At 49.0% G+C, this 18,442-nt stretch overlaps 1 protein-coding gene across 1 annotated transcript in view; it reads right to left on the bottom strand.

The window, feature by feature from the left end:
• Window positions 1-18,442, bottom strand: part of zgc:110045 (uncharacterized protein LOC664755 homolog) — a 326,605-nt gene that overhangs the window by 266,004 nt on the left and 42,159 nt on the right. The window lies entirely within an intron of this gene.

Below are 18,442 nucleotides of genomic sequence, written 5' to 3'. Positions count from 1 at the left end.
TCACTAGCCTGGAGCGATGTCAAAAAATAGCTGGCCTGAAGAAATCAAACAAAAGTGCTGTTATGAATGCCACAAGTCGGAAAATAAGCCATAAAATACTATAAATAATGTTGGCAGCAGGAGATTAAGTGATACAGTTCAGAATGACAAATTTATGCTGCTGAATGCTTACCTCTAAATAGTGAAAGATGAAGAGCAAGTCTAGATGCAAGACCATGAAGGGGCTTCACAGGAAATCCCTGTTATGAAGCCTAGCTTTGATTTTTGGTATGATTTGGGATGGATGGAAAATGTTCCCGTTGGTAGAAGGATTCTGAGCCAGAGAACACCAATTTAAGGTGATTTTCCTTTAAACCTCTATCCAACTTCGACATAACGTAAAAGCAAAGTACTGTGGATGCTGGAAAATTGAAATAAAAGAGAAAATGCTAGAACTATTCAGTAGGTCTGACAAAATCTGTGGAGACTTGACACGTTAACTAGGTTTATCTCTCCATATATGCTGCCAGACTTGCTGTGTTTTTCCAGCATTTTCTGTTTTATATCCGATTTTGATAGATGGCATAGTTTTTGCCTCAATCACTAACCTTGGAATTAAATTCCACAGCCTTTCAACTGTGTGCAAATATTTATTTTGTTCCCTGTTCAAAATCCGTTACATTTAATTTTGTATTGACGACCATCCGTTCTTGACCGCTCAGCAACTAGAAACAGCATGCTTCTATTTATCCAGTCTTTTATCATTTTAAAACTACTTTTGCATTGTAACCAGCATTATTCTAAAAACAAATATCAGGTCTTTCCTCAAATTTGTATTTCTTGGTTGGTCAATAATGCACACAGTATTAGTTTCTGCATACAATATTTGTCATGTCCTTCACTGCCCCTTTGTGGAAGCTTTTGTAATCTCAGGATCAGTTTTACTTTACAAATAAAGGGTGCAAAGTTCATCCCTGTAGCTCTGCTGCATACAGTACCATAGAAGCCTGGCGCAGCTTTGCTGGGCATGTAGCTCCACCAGGTCCACGGCGCACGCCACATGAACTCTTCAAAATAGCACTCACGTGAACATCCCCAACGTGTGTGGGAAGCATGTGAAGTGGCGCTATCACACAGCTCAATCAAATGATCCATTGCCCTGGTGCCTAATGTGGGTCCTGCTGTTCCTGACAATGAACACGTGCATCATTCTGCAAAGAACCAGACACCCAAATTGCAAATAAGGCGATTTTCAAGAATGTTTGCTGTTGTAAAATGCCCAGGAGTACTCTGTTTGTTTTTGGATGTGCTGTGGTGAGTTTGGGGATTCACCAGAAAACAGCATGCAGGTACAAGCAAGCAGTTAGGAAGGCATGTTGGCTTTCATTGAAGGAGGACTTAAGGAAGGATGTTTTACTGTAGCTGTACAGGGCCACACCTGGAGTATTGTGTGCAATTTTATCTAAGCAAGGATATAATTGCTGTTATGACCCCAGCAGAGGTCACGGGATAGGAACCGTCAGGTTCCCGGGCCCTCTGGGGAATATGAACTTCCCGAATAAAGGGGCAGGTCTTCCCCTTAACAGGGGTAGTGCCTCTAGTACCCAGGTCGGGGAAGGAGGCCCTCTGGGGACTGGTGGTAATTTGACTGTAAGTAATAATAAACCTTTCTGTGCTCTAACCTACGGCCTATGCATGGCTGCTTACCTCGGATCCAACTCTGGCGATGGGGATTCAGCGGAGTTGCAATCAACACCGGTCATGTGCGGAATACCTCATCTGGGCCTCGTCAGGCGCCACTGGAAGCCATCACCATGCTGCATATTGGGGGGTTGGAGCCATTCATTGCAGATATGGATGACTGGGGACAGTACATAAAGAGGATGCAATTCTCCTTCCGCAGGAACACGATTATTAGCGACGAGCTGAGAGCCTTGCTGACAGCTTATGGGAGGCCCACGTATAGCATTATAAAAAGCATAACCCACTCGAACCCTCCGGACACCCGCTCGTTCGCCTCCCTGCTAATCTCAGTACGGACCATTTCAAACCAAAGCCGGCACTGACAGTATACCATTTCCGGTTCCAGACGGCTGCCCAGACCCAAGGTGAAGGTATCAGCAAATTTCTGGCTCGCCTCAGGAAACTAGCTGAGACCTGTGAGTTTGGCTCAACCCTGGGCGAAGCACTACGTGGCTTCCAGTGGCGCCTGACGAGGCCCAGATGAGGTATTCCGCACATGACCGGTGTTGATTGCAACTCCGCTGAATCCCCATCGCCAGAGTTGGATCCGAGGTAAGCAGCCATGCATAGGCCGTAGGTTAGAGCACAGAAAGGTTTATTACGTGGCCAGTTAGTATATGGGATCCGCAATGTGGCCACGCAAAGAAAATTATGAGCCGAAGCTCATTTAGACGTTTGTAGAGCGGAAATTGCGATATTCAGGGAAATTGGCGAACAGGGAGTCCAAGAACTTCAGGGGATGGCGGTGTTCAGTTGAGGGTGCCAAAACAGGCCTGCTCACAGCCTGCTAGGACCGAAGAACCCAGCATTAGGCCACCTACAAGCAAGGGGCGAGACGCCATACAGACTGCAGCAGTTATAGGCAGCTCTCCAAGGACAATTCGTGATAGACTGGACTTTCCAGCGACACTCACATCCACTGAATGAGTAAAAAAAGTGCAAGTATATCTACTGCTATCTTTAGAGATTTGTAAGTAACAGCATACCTATTGTTCCTCTAAGGTTGCTGGGAAATTTGCACATTAACAACTGTATCCACAGTGAACGTGATTATTTTTCCATGTACAAAAATTGTAATTCAAACGTTCTTCATACAAGGCAAAATACACAATAGTGTTGGGTGGGGTTACTGGGTTATGGGGATAGGGTAGAGGTGTTAACCTTGGGTAGGGTGCTCTTTCCAGGAGCCGGTGCAGACTCGATGGGCCAAATGGCCTCCTTCTGCATTGTAAATTCTATCTATGTTAATCCTCAGAAAACTAATATTGATCAGGGACAATAACTCATCAAAGCAAAACTAAAGGGTGACAAATTCAGAGAACAAGATGGTTTCTATCTCTGATGACCCATGTGCTTTGGAAGAAGCCTGCATTTTCTTGTTGTATGATGTTCCCTTTAAGAAAAGGATGAACTGGGGAGTATGCTGACAGAACGTTAATGCTTTTGCTGAATTTTACATCAGTAGGTTCGAAAAAAAGCCCATGTGATGGAAGGTTGCGAAGGGGAAGAAGCTAATTGAAATGGGATTGGGTTTCAGCCTGTAGTTCTGTTTGGCAGTTCAGAACACACAAAAAATTCAAGTGAGAGAAAGCAAGCAAGATTTTCTCTGAATAGAACAGTTTTCTGTTTGGTAGTTTTCAACAGATCATTGTCGTGAAGTAGGTCCCTGAGAATAGAATGTGTGCGATATACAGCTGAAAAGAATGGATAGCTGATGGCAGAAAGGGAAAGGAATTGTGAATTCGATAAGACTCATTGCTGCTGTTTCAGTGTTCCAGAGTCAACCAGACTGTTTAAAGAGGAAGGAGCAGGAAGTTTTGGTGGACTTTGTGTGGTAGTATGACTAGGGGTATTACGGTACCTGGGAGTGTGAGCTGCCATTGGTGCAGAGGGCTCGCTGCCTATTGGCCCAGGAGTCGACGGTACAGTGCCCAGGACCGGACCTTCATCAGGTCCGAGGGCCAACGGCTTCTGAAGGAAGGGGTCATTGAGGCTAGCAACAGCCCCTGGCGAGCACAAGTTCTGGTGGTAAAGACTGGGGAGAAGAATAGGATGGTCATAGACTACAATCAGATCATCAACAGGTTTACGCAGCTGGACGCGTACCCTCTCCCCCGTATCTCCGACCTAGTCAACAGGATCGCGCAGTACAAGGTCTTCTCCACGGTGGACGTCAAGTCCGCCTACCACCAGCTCCCCATCCACGCAAGCGATCGCAAGTACACTGCTTTCGAAGCGGACGGGCGGCTCTACCACTTTTTAAGGGTTCCCTTCGATGTCACAAACGGGGTCTCGGTCTTCCAAAGGGAGATGGACCGAATGGTCGACCAATATGGTTTACAGGCAACCTTCCCGTATCTCGATAATGTCACCATTTGCGGCCACGATCAGCAGGACCACGACACCAATCTCCGCAAATTCCTTCAAACTGCATAGCTCCTGAACCTGGCCTACAACAAGGACAAATGCGTGTTTAGCACTGACCGTCGAGCCATCCTCGGCTACGTAGTGTGTAACGGAGTGATAGGCGCCGACTCGGAACGCATGCGTCCCCTGATGGAGCTCCCCCTCCCCCACAGCCCTCAAGCGCTGCCTTGGTTTTCTCTCATATTACACCCAGTGGGTCCCGACAAAGCCCGTCCCCTCATCCAATCAGCCACGGTCCCCATGTCGATGGAAGCCTGCCAGGCCTTCAGCCGCATCAAAGCGGATATCGCAAAGGCCACGATGCGAGCTATCGACGTGTCCCTCCACTTCCAGGTTAAGAGCGACGCGTCCGATGTAGCTCTGGCAGCCACCCTCAACCAAGCGGGCAGACCCGTGGCCTTCTTCTCCCGTACCCTCCATGCTTCCGAAATCCGCCACTCCTCGGTCGAGAAGGAAGCACAGGCCATAGTAGAAGCTGTGCAACACTGGAGGCACCATCTGGCCGGCAGGAGGTTCACCCTCCTCACAGACCACCGGTCAGTGGCCTTCATGTTTGACAATGCACAGAGGGGCAAGATAAAGAACGACAAGATCTTGCGGTGGAGGATCGAATTATCCACCTACAATTACGACATCTTGTATCGTCCTGGGAAACTGAACGAGCCTCCTGACGCCCTGTCCCACGGCACCTGTGCCAACGCACAAGTGGATCGCCTTCGAACCCTCCTCGTGGACCTCTGCCACCCGGGGGTCACCCGCTTCTTTCACTTTGTAAAGATCCGCAACCTGCCCTACTCCATCGAGGAGGTCAGGACAGTCATGAGGAACTGCCACATCTGCGCGGAGTGCAAGCTGCACTTCTACCGCCCCGAAAAAGCGCATCTGATAAAGGCTTCCCGTCCCTTTGAACGCCTCAGCATGGACTTCAAAGGTTCCCTCCCCTCTATCAACCGCAGTACGTACTTCCTCAACGTGATTGACGAGTACTCCCGCTTCCCATTCGCCATCCCCTGCCCCAACATGACCACACCCACCATCATTAAAGCTCTTCACACCATTTTCTCCCAGTTTGGATTCCCCGCTTACATTCACAGCAATAGGGGGTCCTCCTTTATGAGTGACGAACTGCGTCAATTCCTGCTCAGCAAGGGCATTGCCTCCAGCAGGACGACCAGTTACAACCCCTGTCCAGCTGGCCCTACAGTCCAGAAATCTCCCAGTCTCCCACTGGCAAGAGGTCCACTCAGACGCCCTCCATTCAATCCAGTCACTACTTTGCACTCTAATCAAACGCCTCACAAACGCCTTCTTGTTTTCCCCAGGAAGTCTTCCTCAGGGACCCCGTTCCCAAACCTGGCTGGCTGCCCCGGGCCCATCCTGCTCCGGAAACACGTGCGGGTGCACAAATCGGACCCGTTGGTCGAGAGGGTCCAGCTGCTCCACGTGAACCCGCAATACGCGTATGTGGAGTATCCTGATGGCCGACAGGACATGGTCTCCCTACGGGACCTATCGCCCGCCGGATCCCCGCCATCGCCCCCGGCGCCAGCCCCCCAACCCCCCCCTCCCCCCCAGCCGCAAATGCTTCCGGCAGGCGCTCCCCTCCCTGGCCTGCCGACACCCTTACCTGCGCCGCATTGAGGACCGGACGGCCCTTCCCCGGCTCGGCCCTCGCCAGCTCCGACTAGGGGTACGGACGCAGCCACAAGGACCGGATCATCGCTCCCGGAGTCACGGATGCCCACAACTCCAATGTCTCCAGCGAAGCTCTGCAGGTCGCAGAGGACGTCCGAGGCCCCCGATCGGCTGATCGAGTCTATGTGAACTGTTAATGGACTTTTCTTTTGCTTGTTCTCTCGTTTTCTTTTCCTCAAACCTGTACATAGTTACCGTGTTCTGTCACGACCCTGTACATAGTTTCGGGTCAGTGGGCAGCCACAGTTGGAGAGGTATGAACCAACATCACTAGTCATACTACCAGTCTCTTACCCACTCGTACGGGACACCCCCCCCCCCCCACCCTCTCCACGTCCTCACCCCCGTACACCCCCCCCCCCCCCCCGGTTCCTTTCTCAACAAGGGGAGGATGTGGTAGTATGACTAGGGGTATTACGGTACCTGGGAGTGTGAGCTGCCATTGGTGCAGAGGGCTCACTGCCCATTGGCCCAAGTATCGTGTTCTCTGTATTCTCATTGGTCAAGAGGAAGGTAGCTCAGCCTACGAGGCGGCGTATAAGAACCTGTGTTCCCCAGCAGCCAGGCCATTCTGTACTCCTGCTGCTGGGCTCACTTCTTGCTGATTAAAGCCTTCGATTCGGACTACTCCTACATTTCGTGTCCATTGACTGTTGGCAGCATGGTAGCATTGTGGATAGCATAATTGCTTCACAGCTCCAGAGTCCCAGGTTCGATTCCGCCTTGGGTCACTGTCTGTGTGGAGTCTGCACATCCTCCCAGTGTGTGCGTGGGTTTCCTCCGGGTGCTCCGGTTTCCTCCCACAGTCCAAAGATGTGCAGGTTAGGTGGATTGGCCATGATAAATTGCCCTTAGTGTTCAAAATTGCCGTCAGTGTTGGGTGGGGTTACTGTGTTATGGGGATAGGGTGGAGGTGCTGACCTTGGGTAGGGTGCTCTTTCCAAGAGCCGGTGCAGACTCGATGGGCCGAGTGGCCTCCTTCTGCACTGTAAATTCTATGACTTTGTACTATCTGGACTGTCGTGAACCAAGTGAGAGAGGGTTCATAGAAAGGCACCTAAGGTGGTCAACCATGCCCATGGACGTCAATCGGGTCAGTTTAAAAAGTGCAGCTTTAAAAATTGAGTGCTGCAACTGGACATTTGTATGGCGATGGCCTCAGCACCAGGAGAGGTCCGGTGTGCCTGTGTCTCCCCGCTTCTCGGATGACAGCCTTTGTGTCCTCCTCCAGGATAAAACAGCCTGCTGGGACAGCCTGATACGCAACAACAGCAGGAGAAGGCCAACCCCCTGACCAAAAAGGTTTGGAGTGAGGTGGCCACCAGTAGTCAGTGGGATCAACATGTTTCGCCGCACCGTGCTGCAGTGCCGCAAGAGGTTTGATGATCTACGACGGGTTAGCAAGGGTAAATACAGAGACGGTAGGAACTGTGTGGAGAAGTGTAGTCGGGTGCCTGTTCCCCGGGTGGGTAAAATTGTAAGGTGGTGTGTGACAACTGAGACTTAAGCATCCAATGCCAAGGCTGGCATGTCTGATCACGAGGCCTCCGAGCATTGGAGTTTGAGGTGTTGAAATGTGACACGGCCAGCGAACTGGCTTTTGTTAGGGTGGGGTTGTTTCGCCCCTATAAATGGACCTTCAGGGTGAGGGCGTATTAATGATCGATTTGTCACCTGTCAAGAGAAGAGAAGCCATAACGCAACAGAGCAGAGGATGGGAAGTCGGATGCCAAACATGAGCATCCTCACAGGTTCAAGAGCAAGGTACTAGAGCCAGATTTCCGCTTCCCAGCTCTCTCCACTGGTCATGGTAAAGCAAGGGTCACAGCTGAAGGTAGGAGTGCAATGCACAGATTCCCGTGCGGCAGGTAGGCAAACATTATTGGGGTCCTCTTGTTTGAAATGAAAATGTTGCAACGATATTACCCAGTGAAGTTACAGTGCAGCTGGCACCACATAGGTTGTCGTCATGGTGTCATCTACCCACCTAACATGCACAGTAAATAGGTGATCACTGAATGTTTGCTTCCTCCCACAGATTCTTCAGTGCATGGGACCACCGCGAAGAGCTCCGAATATCCTCTGAGGAAGATCATAAGACAGACATATGCCATTTGGCCTGTCGAGTTTGCTCCGCCATTCAATTAGATCATGGCTGATCTGATGTAATAATCCTCAACTCCACTTTCCTGCCTTATCCCCATAATCCTTGAATCGCATTAAAATCTGTCTATATCGACCTTGAATGTACTTAATAATCCAGCTTTTACAGCCCTCTGCTGTAAAGACTTCCTCATATTTACTACCCTCTGAGAAGAAATTCCTCCTCACCACAAGCCGAAGCATCATACCCTCTCTCAGAACCAGGTGCCAACGCAGATACTCATGGGTCAGTGGGCATTAGTTGCCTGGGCAAGTAGTGCATAGTTGTGGGGGGCACATCACAGTTGCCTGAGGAGGTAACAGAGGCAGAGAGGTCCAAGTGTGCTGATAGTGGGAGCACTAGAGACCAGGGCCCATCCAAGGCAGATGACAATCCTCTAGAGACATCCATCAGGTGTCAGATGCTTTCTGTCCTGTGGGATGTGAGGGAGATCTGGCAGAGATCCATGAAGGTCTGTGGGTCATGGTGTCCATTGAGGAGTCCATGCAGAACATACATTGACCATGAGCAGAGTGTACAGTGTCCTCCATTGACAGAATGGTGACCCTCATGGGGAAGCTGCTTCTGGGACAGCCAAAGGGGTCCCATTTGGACTTGCAAGCCAGCACACTGGCTGTGGCCTCTGGAGGTCACTGCCAGTGTGAGAAATGGATGAGGCACCTTGTCTGTCTGACAGGTGCCATCCATCGATGGTGAGGTGTGAGCACACCTCATGCTGGCGGGTGAGCGGTCTATCATCTCAGTGGGCTCCTCTCTGGGTGCTCTGAGGACAGCAGCTCTCCTGCCTCTCTGCCTGGTTGCTTCCAATACCGCTGCCAGTGAGGTGTGGGGCACCAAGACCAACACCTGCAGGTGTAGGTTTAAGGCACCCTAAGTACAACAGGGGTGTGTCACGGGTGACATTATTTGTGTTCATTACTTTGAATTTTCTGTTCGGTTTGGAATATTTGTATGCTGTTCTTATGTCTATATGAAGTCACATAAACATGTTCCTCAATTCAATGAGCTGAGCTGGCTGCATACCTTGTACATTGGCCAGATGTTGCATAGAATTGTTAGTTGAGGGCTTTGTCTGGTGCAGGATTTCTATACTGGGCTCTGAAGGAAAGTTTTATTGCAAATGAGACATTGTCATTGGATTGAGTCAGCCTCCATGCCTTGGATGCCTAGCTGAAGGAACACTGGATCAATGCATCCCTTACATCTAGAATGTTCATGTCCACCTTGAAGCCCTGTGTAATCCGAGGCTCATCTCCGACCAATCAAGAATAATCCTCCCTGGTTTGCGGTCCTACCTTGCTCTCCTCAGCCTCCACTAGGTCCCCCATTGTTGAAGGTGGATTGTGCAAGGCGCAACACATGACCAATATGAGGGAGCCGCACTTTGGCAATATTGCAATGATCCCCTGGATTGATCAAGGCATCATAAGCTTAACTTGAGCAGTCCAATGATCCTCTCCACCTCGGCACTACTGTGTGAAACTAAATGTGAGACTCCTGTTAGATTCTGCCTCAATTCTTGGATGACCGAGTGGGGTCATTAACCATCTCAAGGGATAACTCGTCACTCAGGAGCCATCCATTCAATCCTGCAGGATAGCCTTGGTGCCTGGGAGTGCCGCAAGATATTATGAATTGTGTGAACTCCCTGGATAACAGGTACATACTTGCAGAATTTGTGTCTTGTGGTCACAGACAATCTGCACATTCACTGAGCTGTATCCTTTCCTGTTGATGACAGTTCCCGGCTCTCCTGCTGGTGCCCTGATGGCCGCAAGCTTGCAGTTAATAGCATCGCAGGGGGAACTCGGCCATTGCCGCAAACATTTGTGTTCTTTCCGCCCTCGTTTGTCCTGTAGTTGATTAAAGTGCGAGCATTTCTGAAGATGTCATTCGTAACTATCTTGACACTGCTGTATGAAACTAAATGTGAGACACCGTACAAATCCCCAGAGACCTGAAATGAATTGAAATGAACTGGAGGCATGGAAGTTGGGAGCCACTGTGACCTTCAATGTCACCGGCACAGAGACACTCTCCACGCAGTTGGAGGCAATTACAGGATCATTTCAGAAAGGGATGTCATTTTGTCCTTCAAACGGCGTAGCCTCCTGTGGCACTGGACGTCAGACATTTGCAGGTAGTTGGTACACTTCCAGTGTACTCTAGCCGCTAGGCAGTGGCATCTTTGGTACCCTCCCCCTTGGCCTCCCTATTGGCCTTGCACCAACAGGGGTGTGTGGGGGGGAGGGGGGCAGGTGAATGTGTGTGTGTGTATGTGTATGCGTGTGTGTGTGTTAGGGGGCTTGCATGTGGAGGGTGTGTGGGGGAGGGGGGGTGTGGATGTATGAGGGGGGTGCGTGCATGTGCTTGTGGGGGGGTACGTGTGGGGAAGGTGCATTTGGGTGTGTGTGGGGGGGGAGGGGTGCGTGTAGGGGGGCGGGGTGGAGTGTGGCTGGGTGCGTGTGCAGGGGTGCATGTTGGAGTGGTGCATGTAGGGGGGTTGTGTGCGTATGGGATGTGTGCGTATGGGGGGGGGTGCGCATGTGGGGGAGGGTGTATGTGCGTAGGTGAGCGGGGTGTGTGTGTGCGCGTAGGGGGAAGAGTCTGTGTGCATGTATGGGGGGGGGTGTCCATGTGTGGTGGGGGGGGGGGGGGAATACAGCAATGCTACTATGGGCATTGCCCTTGGGTGGACCCCACAGGGGCTTCCCCACAGGGGGTGCCAACCAGTTGTTGGGGGGGCCGGAAAAAGTTGGTGAGGTGGAAGGTGGTGCGCAGGGGTGAAGGGGTAGAGGTCGAGGGATGGTGTGCAGGGTGCGTGCCCCTGTATGACCGGTGCCATTCTGCTCAACCATGCGCCCATCCCCTGGTCACCCCCCCCCCCCAAACGACATTCCCCACCCCCCTCCGCTACTCCCCCAGGCTGGACCGGCAGTCCATGGTCATCCCTCTGCATGTCCTAACTCCTCTCTTTCCCAAATCGACCATTTCCTATTTCCTGATTTTTGAAACCACAAGTGAAAGATGCCGTTGGTAATTCCTCCCGGTGGAGATGGAGCATCGCAGAGGCCCCAGAGAATACCAGGTTAGGCCCGATAATGATATGCAGAGTGTTTACTGTACATGCGGAGTAGAGCGCATTAATGACGCTGTCGAGGCACCGGAGCATGGCACTCTGGCGGGCACTCAGCATTGGAGAATGTAGGAAAGATTCACTCGCATAGTTCCCGAGATGGGGAGCTCCATTTACGTAGGTAGATTGGAGAAGTTTGGACTGTTTTCCTGCAAAGGGATTTGATGAGGGTATTCAAAATCATGAAGGGTCTTGGAGATGGAGAAACTGATCTTTCTCGAGAAACAAAAGGTACAGATATGAAGTAATTGGCAACGTGAGAAAAAATATTCTCATGCAGCCAATGGTTAAGGTTTCAAATGCATTGCCTGAGCATGCAGTGTACACAGGGTCAATTGAGGCTTTCTATGATTGATATTAAGGCTGCCAGGTTGTTGTAAAATAAAAACCTTGGCTAGTTCACACATGTTGAGCAGCACGGTAGCACAGTAGTTAGCACTGTTGCTTCACAGCACCAGGTCCCAGGTCCCAAGTTCAATTCCTGGCTTGGGTCACTGTCTGTGAGAGTCTGCATGTTCTCCCCATGTCTGCGTGGGTTTCCTCCGGGTGCTCCGGTTTCCTCCCACAGTCCTGAACAACGTGTTTTTAGGTAATTTGGACATTCTGAATTCTTCCTCTGTGTACCCGAACAGGCGCCGGAATGTAGCGACTAGGGGCTTTTCACAATAACTTCATCTCAGCGTCAATGTAAGCCTATTTGTGACAATAAAGATTATTATTTTGGTCTCACGTCCCGATTTCAGCTTCGGCCGATGGAGAATCCAGTCCCTGATCAATTCATTTGCCATCTCTTTATTTTCCATTATAAATTCCTCAGACTCACTTTCTGTCAGACCAACACTCACTTTGTTAACCTTCTCTTTTTAAAATATCTGCAAACTCTTACTATCTGTCCTTAAATTTCTAGCTATCTTTCTCTTGTACTCTAGTTTTTCCCTCATTCATCTTTTAGTTATTCACTGCTGCGTTAGTATTCTGTCCAAATCTTCTGACCTGCCAAGTTTTGTGAAATTATATGCTTCTTCTTTAATTTTTATACTATCATTAATGTTTTTAGTTAACCACGGATGGTGGGTCCTCCCTTTGGAATGTATCACTTCTGTGTATTCTGAAACACACCCTTCAATGTCTGCCACTGTACCTCTAGCGACCCATCCCTTAGCCTCATTTGCCAGCTCTGCTTTCATGCCCTCCTAATTGATCTTAATTAAGTGTAAAATGCTACTCTTAGACACACTCTAATCTCCCAAAAACTGAATGTAAAATTCAATCATATTGTGATCGCTGTTGCCTCAGGCCACCTTCACTTGGAGGCCATTAATTACTCCTGTCTCATTGCGCAATACCAGTTCTAATATAGCCTGCTCTCTGCTTGGCTCCAGAAAGTGTTGTTCAAACAAATTTTCCCAAAAATAATATTCTATGAATTCTTCATCTGGGCTACCTTTGCCCATCTGATTTTTCTAGCGTATCTATCAATTAAGAAATTCTCCATTTGGGAGACTATGGTCTCCCACCAGAGCCGAATTGCATGTGATTTGTGCTCCGAGGAAGCAATTCCCAATCCTTCGTCATGCAAGTTTCCGAGATTCTGTGGCTGGCCCTCCCCCACATTGTAAGGGGCCACATGACCTGCCTCCCCAGAGACCCCCTAAATAACGAGATCCCCCCCCCCACAAACATCCTTCCAATCACCTCCCTTCACGCTCGAGTGATTTTGAAGGGGTCAACTGGAAATTGACAGCACTTAACTCTGAAGTGGTTGAGGTTTATAAACATTACAGTTAGAGCACTTTAAGATTTACTCAACCAAGGAGGCTGAATGGAGCAAAGATGACAACTGAATGTGAGTGGAAGTTGTCAATCACAGCCTAGTAAGGGAAATTAATGGATGGATTGCAGCTCAAAGATCTGAGGGGGTTCAAACATAGCTGACTGGTCGTCTCTTTCCAGGAACTGACATGTGGTGTTTCCTGTGTCTGAGCCAGCAGGTGTATTGCCCAGGTGAGTGTTACAACAGTAATGTTTTTCACTGCCTGTCTGGAATGCTGTCTAGCTTCCTAGTTTGGGTAGACACGGTGACACAATGGTTAGCACTGCTGCCTCACAGCACCAGGGACCCAGATTTAATTCAATACAAGGTATTTCTCCCCATCCCTTATGTTGCGGAGTATCTGCAGTTCAGCTTACAGATCAATAATTCTCATCTGGAATTCCTCTAGTTGCTTACTTTTTCTGCAGACATGTTTGTCTTGGATCGTGTTGGTGACCAGGAGTTCCCACATTCCACAGCTGTAACACACACCTGTCCTTCCATTGTTATTTACGTTACGTAGTTAATTTAGTTTAATTACTTTCTTACTGAACTTAGAATAATTCCTATGTATACTATAATTTACTGTGCTTTTTATATGCTTGTACCACAACTAAGAGTTATACGTTTCTTAATGATCATAGTCCCCTCCCTGATTTCTATACCTACATTGTCCTTCTCCGAATAGCACAGATGAAAAAAACTCATTTAAAACCTCACCTACATTTTCCAGCTCCATGTACAGGTTGCCACTTTGGTCCCGAATGGGCCTTAGTCCTTCCCTAGTTACCCTCGTGCCCTAATATATTTATAAAACACTTCCTTTATTTTGCCTGCTAGTGTTTTCTAATGCCCCCTCTTCGCTCTCCTGATTTCTTTTTTAAGTATTCTCCACTGCACTATCTACACTCCTCTTGGGCTTCCACTGTTTTGAGCCCCCTGTATCTACGATAAGCCTCCTTTTTTCCCCCTTGATAATCCTCTATATTGTTATAACACCCTGGACTACTGTACAGTCAATTCCAGCCCCAATTGACGAGGAGCCACAATACAAGTGAATTAACCAATAATTCTTAGAAAAATACCCAAAGTTTTGGGCTGCTCAATAATTAGTTACCAGATTTGTAAATTTAAACACAATTACCTTTCATCTATTAGAAGAACTATAATGAAATACACAGAAAATACAGCTGGTTAACTATTATCTAATTCCTAATCTCCCTATCTAACTTGCTCCACCCTCTGCACACACACAAGACAGACAAACACAGAGGTGAGGAGATGGCTGAAAATAATACTTAAAAAGAAAAAGAGTCTGTTTAAGTTGGTTGTCTTTGAGCCGGCCTTTCTTCAAAGCCTGTATTGGTTTCACTGTAGATTCAATCAGGTCTCTGCAGTTTGAAAAATACTGCAACTAACAGTCATTCTGGAGAGAGAGAGAGAGAGAGAGAGGAGAAAGCAAGTCCTTCCCCTGAGTGTCCAGGATTCAAACTGAGCTCCTTGGGTCTCTGAAAATCATTCTACTTGAGTCGGACCCAATCACCATTTGTTACTCGGCAAAATCTGGTCTTTTGGCCAATTCATTTGCCACAGGCCAATCAATCGAACCAAGTCCTACCCCATCTCTCGGATGTCGAGAAGTCCGGAACTTGCTGTCCAAATCTAGCAGCGCCATATACTATGTTGCAACTTCTTGAATTCCTCCTTCTCTCTGCTGCTTGACTTAAAGATACATGTCCATGAAGTATCCATGGATCAAAAATGATAATGGCAATAATAAAGGAAGGGGAAATATGGGTATCAGCAGGAAGGACCCTTACATTATCCCTTATCATACAGGGTTCTCTGAATTTGTTGGTCGCACCCTTCACCTTTATGGGAACATGTTGGCCCTGTACTCTCTCAATTTCCTTTTTGAATGACTCCCACTGTTCTGATGTGAATTTTCCTACATGTAGATGCTCCCAGGCCACTTTGACCAGATCCTGCCTTCTCCCAATTCAGAACATTTGGGCTAGATTTAATTAAATGGGAACAAAATCCCATCGCGCGCGCATTTAGTACATGTTTCCCAGTGAGAAACACCTCTCTCTTAAACACTACCCTGGTTAGATAGGGGACCTCGGCTTTGTCTGCAGGGAGGAGATCTGCTCGCTGGAACTCCTCAGTGTAGCAAGAGATGGTGCCCTGATCTCTAGAGCCACCGACATGGTCCCTGACTCCTGCCCAAGCCCCAACTCACTTTGAGGGGGTCCCCGGGCTCCTCTGAAGCCCCAACATCCACGCAGGGCACCCCCCCGACCAATCGCCGCCGTGCAAAGAAATGCCAGCTTAGCAGTGCCATGTTGGCACCTGTGAAACTACTGGGGTGCCAGACTGTTACTGTCAGGGTGCCACTTGCCCAAAGGGAAAGCACTTGGGGGGCCTTCAATCGCCTGGGAGAGCCGCCACGAGCGCCATTCCGTCTGGCCCCCATTTGTGGACACCAGTACTGAATGGCACTCACCAGAGGCCTCGTAACGTGAACCCAATTCCATCTTAACCCAAGTTTCCTCGTAACCCCCGTACCAGCCCAGCAGTAATAAATCAAATCCTGCAGAGCCAAACCACCTGACTGCCAATCCCTTTGAAGCACCGTTTTCCGAATTCTGTCCACCTTGCCCACCCAAATAAATGATGTGATCAACCACATCACTCCCAGAAAAAATGCTTTTGGCCAGAACACCGGCAGGCATAGAAATAAAAACCATGGTAAAATATTCATCTTTATCGGTTGAAGCTAGCCAACAACATAAGGAGGCTATCCCGCTTCTGTACTCTTCACCAGGCCCGTGAAGTTCAATTTATGGAGCCAGACCCAATCTCGAGCCACCTGCACCCCCAGATACCTAAAGTGTGATGCTCCCATATAAAATGGCAACCACTCCAAATCCACACCCTTCCCCAGCAGAGAAACCAAAAAACACTCTCTCTTCTCCAAGTTCAGTTTGGATCCCGAGAAAGCCCCAAATTTAGTCAACAGTCTCATTATATCCTCACCATGGGGACCAGGTCTGTGATGTAGTTTGAAGGTCATCGGCATATGGAGAAACCCCATGCTCCAACTCCTCCACCCCCCCTCCCCCCACACGAAACCCCTCCATTTATCTGACTACCTCAGCACCAAGGCCAAAGGCTCTATTGCCAGTGCAAACAGGTGGGAAAACATAGGGCACCCCCCTGCCTCGCTCCCCAAAACAATTGGAGGTATCCAGAATTCAGAGCGTTCGTATGGACATTCGTCTTGGGCTGCCGATAAAGCAACTTAACCAACGACACAAACTTGGTCTCAATCCCAAACCGTTCCAACATCGCAAACAAGTAACTCCACTGCAATGTATCAAAGGCCTTCTCCACATCAAGCCGCACAATAATCTCCTGCTCCCCCAATGGGGAGAGCACCACATACAACATCAGACACTCCAATCCCTCCAAACACTCCACTATATTCGACTCATCCCCCAGTGGCCCCAACTTGTAGAACTTTTTTCCTATCAATTTAAAGTAGCCAATTATTTTTTTCCAATTAAGGGCCACTTTTGCGTGACCAATCCACCTAACTTGCACATCTTTGGGTTGTGGGGGTGAAACCCATGCAGACATGGGGAGAATGTGAAAACTTCAAACTTCATACAGACAGTGACCCAGGGCTGGGATCGGACCCAGGTCCTCAGCTCCGTGGGCAGCAGTGCTAACCACTGTGCCATTGTGCAGCATCTAACCTGTAGAGCTTTTGATAAAATTCAAGTGCCCAATTCACCACCAACTCGCCTTCCGTACCTGAACAATCTCCCCGGAGGCCGCCTGCTGCCTAAACTGGCCAGCCAACAAACGGCTGGCTTTTTCCCCATATTCGTACATTGATCTTTCAACTGGCACACCCCTTTACCTCTGGACAATAGATCGACTGGCCAGAAGTTCCAGGGTGGGATCTTACTTGCCATCAACCTTCAAAATTTCATTTTAAGTCTCTGGCAGTCCTCCCTTGTCTCCTTTTCAACCTACACCTTATGCACGATTATCTCACTTCTCGCCACCGCTTTTCAAGCCTCCCACCGATGGAAAGACCTCCCCATTTTTATTAAACTCCAGAGTCATCAATCACTCTCTCCATCTTCCACTAGAAACCCCACATCCGAACTCCACACCGGCCACTGCGCCGGCCCCCTTTGCAACACCACCAGGTGTGGGGCATGATCAGAAATTATGATCGCCGAGTACTCTGCCCTCCTTACCCCTGCCAACAAGTACTTCCCTGTGATGAAAAAACTGATCTGAGAGTACACCTTGTATACCGGAGAAAAGAAAGAGTACTCGCTTCCCCTCCCCCGGATTTACAGCCCCCCATCAAACAAGCAAGATGGCGCCGGAGCATGGCGACTCTCTGCGAGCTCGCCCAAACAGGTCCTCTTTTTACATCTCTTATAATCGTACTAATATTTTAAAATTTAATTCTAACACTAACATTATCCCTATTATGGATTTTATTTTTATTTTATTTTCATGTACGAAATGATGTGTTTGAGCTACCCGCAGAAAAATACTTTTCACTGTACCTCAGTACACGTGACAATAAACAAATCCAAATCCTTCATGCCCAGAACATATGAACATGGTTTGCTGGTCCTCCTGCACATCTTGCACACCTGTCTTCTATCCCAAAGAATCTGCTAATTCAGGCCACTGTCATGTGTACCCGGTGAACGACCTTATATTGGCGCATGATGTGGACGCGTTGACTCTACTCAACGCATCCGCCCATACACCATCCTCCATCTCTCCTCCTAACACCTCTTCCCATTTGTGTTTCAACTCCTCGGTCTGCATTACCTCTGACCCAATGAGTTCTTTATAGATGTCCAAAACCCTCCTCTTTCCCACCCATACTCTGGAAACGACCCTGTCCTGTATCCCCCTTGGTGGTAGGAGTGGGAAGGTTAAAACCTGCCTGCGTAGGGTGTCCTGCGCCTGCAGGTACCTAAACTCATTCCCTCCCGTCAATTCAAATTTCTCCTCCAACTCCTTCAGGCTGGGAAAGCTCCCTTCTATGAACAGATCTCCCATCTGCTCGATCTCTGCTTTTGCCATTTCCAAAACCTTCCATCCAGGCTCCCCAGCGCAAAGAACAAAGAAAAGTACAGCACAGGAACAGGTCCTTCGGCCCTCCAAGCCTGTGCCGACCATGCTGCTCGACTAAACTAAAATCTTCTACACTTCCTGAGTCCGTATCCCTCTATTCCCATCCTATGGGCAGCACGGTAGCATGGTGGTTAGCATAAATGCTTTACAGCTCCAGGGTCCCAGGTTCGATTCCCGGCTGGGTCACTGTCTGTGCGGAGTCTGCACGTCCTCCCCGTGTGTGCGTGGGTTTCCTCCGGGTGCTCCGGTTTCCTCCCACAGTCCAAAGATGTGCGGGTTAGGTGGATTGGCCATGCTAAATTGCCCG

Source organism: Scyliorhinus canicula, chromosome 5, assembly GCF_902713615.1.
Source record: "Scyliorhinus canicula chromosome 5, sScyCan1.1, whole genome shotgun sequence".
Taxonomy (NCBI): domain Eukaryota; kingdom Metazoa; phylum Chordata; class Chondrichthyes; order Carcharhiniformes; family Scyliorhinidae; genus Scyliorhinus; species Scyliorhinus canicula.
Note: the sequence above shows the minus strand (reverse complement) of the source record. Positions and strands in the feature narration are given on the sequence as shown.